This window comes from Pan troglodytes, chromosome 18, assembly GCF_028858775.2.
Source record: "Pan troglodytes isolate AG18354 chromosome 18, NHGRI_mPanTro3-v2.0_pri, whole genome shotgun sequence".
Classification (NCBI taxonomy): domain Eukaryota; kingdom Metazoa; phylum Chordata; class Mammalia; order Primates; family Hominidae; genus Pan; species Pan troglodytes.
Window position 1 is genome coordinate 44036019 of NC_072416.2, and position 6000 is coordinate 44042018.

The window sequence follows — 6000 nt, forward strand, 5'->3', positions numbered from 1 at the left end:
TTAGGTCCCTAGTAAAACGACAGCCAGAAACTTTTCTTATTGAGGCCCTAATGAGTGGCAGAAAAAAGAAAACTGTTCCACCAGTAAGCCACTCCCAGCCAAGGGACTTACAAAAGGCAGGTCCACCAGAATCACACTCTGAATCTGGATATATAAGGGCACCTTTCACTTGAGCTTGAACATGGGAAAAGGAAATGAAGACCCCACTGCTCTTCCTTTCAATGCCCCACTGACCAGCCTCCTTTCCAACAGATCTCCTTTACAGAAAAGGGCTCAGATGAGAAGAAGCCATTCAAAGAAAAAGGCAAGACCCCTTCCTTCCATTCCAGTGAGAATCACATGCAAAGGCAAGATAAAGCCTTGGGCTGTTACCATGGAGGCTGGAAGGAGTGTTGGAATCAGGCATACTGAGCTACGTGTCTTTCGTAGGATTTTATTTTGAGATTGGGGATGGGAAATGGCTTAGAACCCTGAGGAGAGATTGAGAAATGTGTTCACTCATGACACTGGCAGAAGAGCTTCATTTGAAAGACTGATCCACAAATATTTGTCAGTGATGAGACTATGGGACTGTGTGCCAGGGAGAGGTGAGTCACTTAAACTCCATGTTGCACTATGATCAGAGCCCAATCTAAATGAGAGGAATTCTGAGGAAACCAAGCTCAAAGAAACAGTACTGTTAGATAGGGTAAGATTTGACTCTTTCAAGGTAAAAAGAGACAGAGTAGCAACACAGTCTTCCCTGGGAAGAAAACTGGGAGCTCTTTGGCAGCTAGGGCCTTGAAGATCCTGGATGCTGGAGAACAGAGGTGGGCTGGGTTTTGGTGGCAACTTCAGCTCCAGTGTGTCCAGGATGTACTACAGTTTCTAGGGTGTTTGGTTGGAGGCACTTAACTCAAACACTCATTTAATCAACAGAGACAGAATCGAGCTCACATGGGGGAAACTCCAAGAACAGGAAAATCAGTTCCAAGGACAGCTGCCAAGACAGAGCAGGTAGAATCTTACCTTTTTTTTTTTTTTTTTTTTTTTTGCCCCAAAGGGCAAACAAATAGGAAAATTTTATACACAGTTTGAACAGCAGGGGGGCTTCTTAGTGACTTGGAAAGTTTTTGAGATCCTGGCACTCAGAGGATATGTGGGGACCCAAATGGGGTTAAGCTTCACTTCAATAAAGTGCTGAGATGGTGAGGATGGAAAAGAAGAGACAAATGAGGTTCACCTGAAAGTGCACGGGAGGTTGTGGAAATGAGGGTCTGTGGGCACTGTTCTGGTGAGTCTGTCACTCACATTCTTCCTCTGCAGGGGCATGTCGAGGAGAGGAGCGTAGCTCGATGTTGAAAAAAAGAAACTAAAGTCCTCCACTGCTGTGCACAGCAGTGAAATCCAGGAGACCTGTGACACCCACAACAGAGGGCCTTTCATGGCTCACACTGGGTGTGGCAAGTGACATAGGTCTCGGGACCCAGGAGTTCAATAGTCATCACTACGGAAAGCTTGGTGACCTTGCAAGATGTGTCAAAGGCCATTTATCTAGACCTATCCCAGGTGTTGGTGCAGCAGGCTCATTCTCCACTGACCTGGGAGTAGGTCACTCAGCTTGGCCAGCTCTGGGGACCTCTGTGTGCCCAGTTGCAGGCATTCCATATTATGGCCACCCAGGCAGGTTATGTCTTCCCTGCTAAGAACTAGCTTGTTTCAGCCACACTGGCTGGCCCTGTGGATCCAGCCCTGTAGAAAGAACCCCACCTCTTGCATGAGCAGGAGTTAACTGAGCCTGTTAGTAGATCAGATGAGGCTTGAGCTGGCTGCACTCTCACCATATTTAGCAGTGAATGCAGCTCTTGGAATGACACCAAGAACCTGCTACTTCTCAGGTTCTTCCAGATGACCAGCAGTGACAATTTTAGATGTACTGTGTTAGTAAATAACAGAACCTGAAGCAGTCATAGGAAGGAAACTTGAACAATATACTCAAAATGGTGAACCCTGCATTTTGTAGAGGGCTAAGATTCTAAACAAATTTTATATTTCTTGTTAGATATTTGATGTATTTTAGATGTCTGATAACTGTCATGCATTTCTATATAATCAAACAAATATTAGAAGGTAATCATTCATATGCCTTTGTGTATTTTAAATTGTAGCAAAATAAATATAAAATTATATGCTTCTCTTTTAATTTAGAAGAGGTTGTAGCCTCTCCCTCCCCCACACTGAACCCATGGAGGACTAATATCCACAAACCTTTAATAGTACTCCCTACGGAAAAATGTCAATATATTTTTACAGTGCAATAAAATTGTGGTGAAATCACTACACAAGTGTTTACTATTAGTATGTATTTTTACATAAAAGTGAAGTCAAGATATGTTAAATGTAATTCATCATACTTATTTATTCTTCACCTGACTCATATTTGCCTCATTTTAAATTTTCTAAATTTAGACTTCCTTCTATTTTATACATTTCTGTTGGTCATACTGTATTGTAGAATATTAAATGTAATATATATTATTTATTTTACATATTGCTATATTTTATAGTTTTTCTTCTTGCATTTTACAGTGAGATTATGAAATCTTTCATCTAAATGTATTTTTGTTTTACTCTTTGCCTCATAATTTATATATATAATGATATAAACATTAATGTTTCTGAGACTCTTCAATTTTAAATAATTTTATATTTAATCCATACTGAATTTGTATTACTCCATGTGTGACTTAGAGGACTTTTTATCTTCACTTCTTCTATATTTTTACCCCGACCTCTCCACACTCCGCAGCTCTTGTTTTCAGTCAAAGAATAGTGATTTATCATTACAGTAAATAAAGCCGATTCAATGAAAATATACAGATATATCTTGGAGATATCTGGCTTTTGCTCTAGAGCAGGGCAATTAAACAAATATCACAATAATGTGAGTCACACAGCTTTTCTTGTTTCCCATTGCATATAAGAGTGATGTTTACACTATACTGTAGAATAAGACTGAAACAGCCTATGTTTATAATAACAATGTATATACCTTGATAAAAAATGTACTTTATTGTTAAAAATGCTGACACAGATATACACACACACAAAGGTCACATGATGTTGGAAAAATAGTGTTAATAGAGTCGCTCAATGTAGGGTTGCAGAAAACCTTCAATTTGTAAGAAATTCAATATCTATGAAGCACAATAAAGTGCAATAAGACATGGTATGCCTATGTAACAAACTATTCACTAGTGATATACTCAGAAATCATGCATAAATGATATTTACATAGGTATAAAAGTAATTAACAAGTTATAGTATGGGTGGGAGATAAAAATTACAACATGATTTATAAAGTAAATTAAAAGGGGGACAAAGCCCAAAACATTCCTGAGGAGACAGAATCAGACCTCCTCAGTGACCTCATCTTGTTGATTTGCAAATAAGCAAAACATAATGTGAGGTATTTTTTGTGAATGCTTGTATTAAAAAACAACAACAACAACAGAACTTAAGCTTTTGTTATCAGAAGTACCCAAGACGTGTATAGTAATATAGGTCTATAAGGTAAACCAAAAAAGACAATTTTATAACTGCAACCACTCAAATAATTTTAATATTTTGTTCCTGCATTATTTCAATACCCTCTTACCTCTGACACTTTGCCATTTAAATGCTAAACCTCTTGTGGTCTCATGTTCCACAATTCATTAGTTGCTTTTTACTCAAGAAAATGTTTTTTGAAACAGGTTCCTGCTCTGTTGCCCATGCTGGAGGGCATGGAGAATTGAAGCTCTCTGCAGTCTTACATCCTGAGTTCAAGCCATCCTCCCGCCTTAGCCCCATGAGTAGCTGCAAATACAGGTATGCACCACCACACCTGGCTAATTTCTTCTTATATTTTGTAGAGACAGGGTCTTACTATGTTTTCCAGGATGGCCTCAAACTCCTGGCCTCAAGTAATCCTCTCACCTTGGCCTCTCAAAGTGCTGGAATCACAGATATGAGCCACCATTCCCAACCAAGAAAACTTATAAAATTTCTGTTGTGCTACAGTTTACTTTTTAACAGGACAAAATAAAATAAACTAGCCATACATAAATCTAACAAAAATTTGTAAAGCATATGAGAAGTATGATAAAAAGTCCTTGAAATATAGGAAAATCAGCATAAAAGAATGGAAAATCACATCATGTTCTAAGGTAGAAAAATGCAATATTACTCAATCATTATTTTATTAGAAGTAATTCATAAATTTAATTTTGTCCTAATAGTGATGCCATCTGGTATTGGAAGCAGGCATTTTATTGCAAAGTTCCTATAGATGAAAACATAAATAAGAACAGCTGAGAAAACTCCGAAAACATAACCAGAGTGGTTATCCAACCCTATGAGACATGTTTATTTATGAATATATGGATAGCTCAGTGGAAGCATAAATTCAAAGTAAACCACAATGCATGAGAAAGTGTCTTTGTTCAGGCTGCTGAAACAAAGTACATTAGACTGGGTCATGTATAAATAACAGAAATGTATTGGCCACAGTTCTGGAGGCTGGAAAACTCAAGATAAAAGCACCAGCAAATTCAGTGTCTGGTGAGGGTCCTGTTTCTCACACGTGGTGCCTTCTTGCTGTATCCTCCATGACAGAAGGGACAAGGGTGCTCCCTTCAACCTCTGTTACAGGGTATTAATTACATTTATGAGGATGATGCCCTCCTGAGTTAGTCACTTCCCTAAAGGCTCCATGTTTTAAAACTATCACTTTAGGGATTAAATTTTTCAAATGAGATTTTAGAAGGAGACATAAATTCAGACCATAGCAGAAAGTCAGTTGGAAATAAAAACTACAGTTGGGTAGGCATCATTAAGGCTTTGGGTTTAGGAATCTGATGTTTCTCTCATAAAGGTAAAAAAAAAAGTACTAATTATAACCTGAAATAAAATAAATGTCAAATGACAGATAAATCTGTACTGTGAAAAAATCAAGTTTTTACAAGGGAAATTCTCACAGGTTATATCAGGATTTTTGTGGTTTCTGGGGTTCATAAGACCCCAGAGTTTCCTCCTGTGACATTTTTGCTGAAGTTTCTGACACTCTTACTCAATTTCAATGTGGAAAAAATCTGTCTTTGAGAAATTCAAAATAAAATTGGCCTCCATATTCTTGATTCTAAAACAATTATTCACTCAGTGGTGCTCTGCTGAGGAAGGGCACTGAATCTCACACTCACAGAAATACCATGTTCTGTCAGATACAGGACTTCTCATTGATCCGGAGCCTCATCATTCACACAAGACCAGAGGCTTTCACAGGCATGCACTGCTGTGCACCCTCCCACACAGGCTCAGCCCTGAGCATCTGACTCTGAAGGCGACTAATGAACATGTGCCCTAGTACTCTAATTTATGGGGATTTTGTTTTCTCTTAATGATCGTTTCCAGAGCTTTAGGGTCTTTCCTGAGTCCACCTACCACACACAGATAGACTGGGAGATTTGGACAGAAGCTTCGATCCTCACTCTAAGCCCTGGCCTGTCCCATCAGCTTCTCTAGAAGTACAATATTCTAATTACCCCTGAGGGACAACATGTCAGGGCAACTTTATGTGCCAATAATTTAATAAAACTGAGAATAGAAACAGGCAAAAATTTCTGCTGAGGGCTGCATCTAAGGATCTACTTGCCAGACTTATATCTCCATTTTACACAAATATTGGCAAATGTAATTTTATCTCTAGATGAAAAATCAAAGAAGCAACCGCAGTTCACAGAGGAAGGAGAAAATGGAATCAATGTTCTATAGAATCCAGCTTACCTCAGCCATGGAAGTCTTCTCAGAAAAAAAAGCAATTGTTCTCTATCATCGGAAACAACTGTTGCCTCAGACAGCTGGACACTGAGAGTGCAGGATGTTCACTGGGATTCCATGCCTGCCTCAAAGAGGAATGGAATTCCCAAGAAAGGTTGAGCACACAGGTCCTGTTCTACCATTTGGTCCAACTAATATTATTCC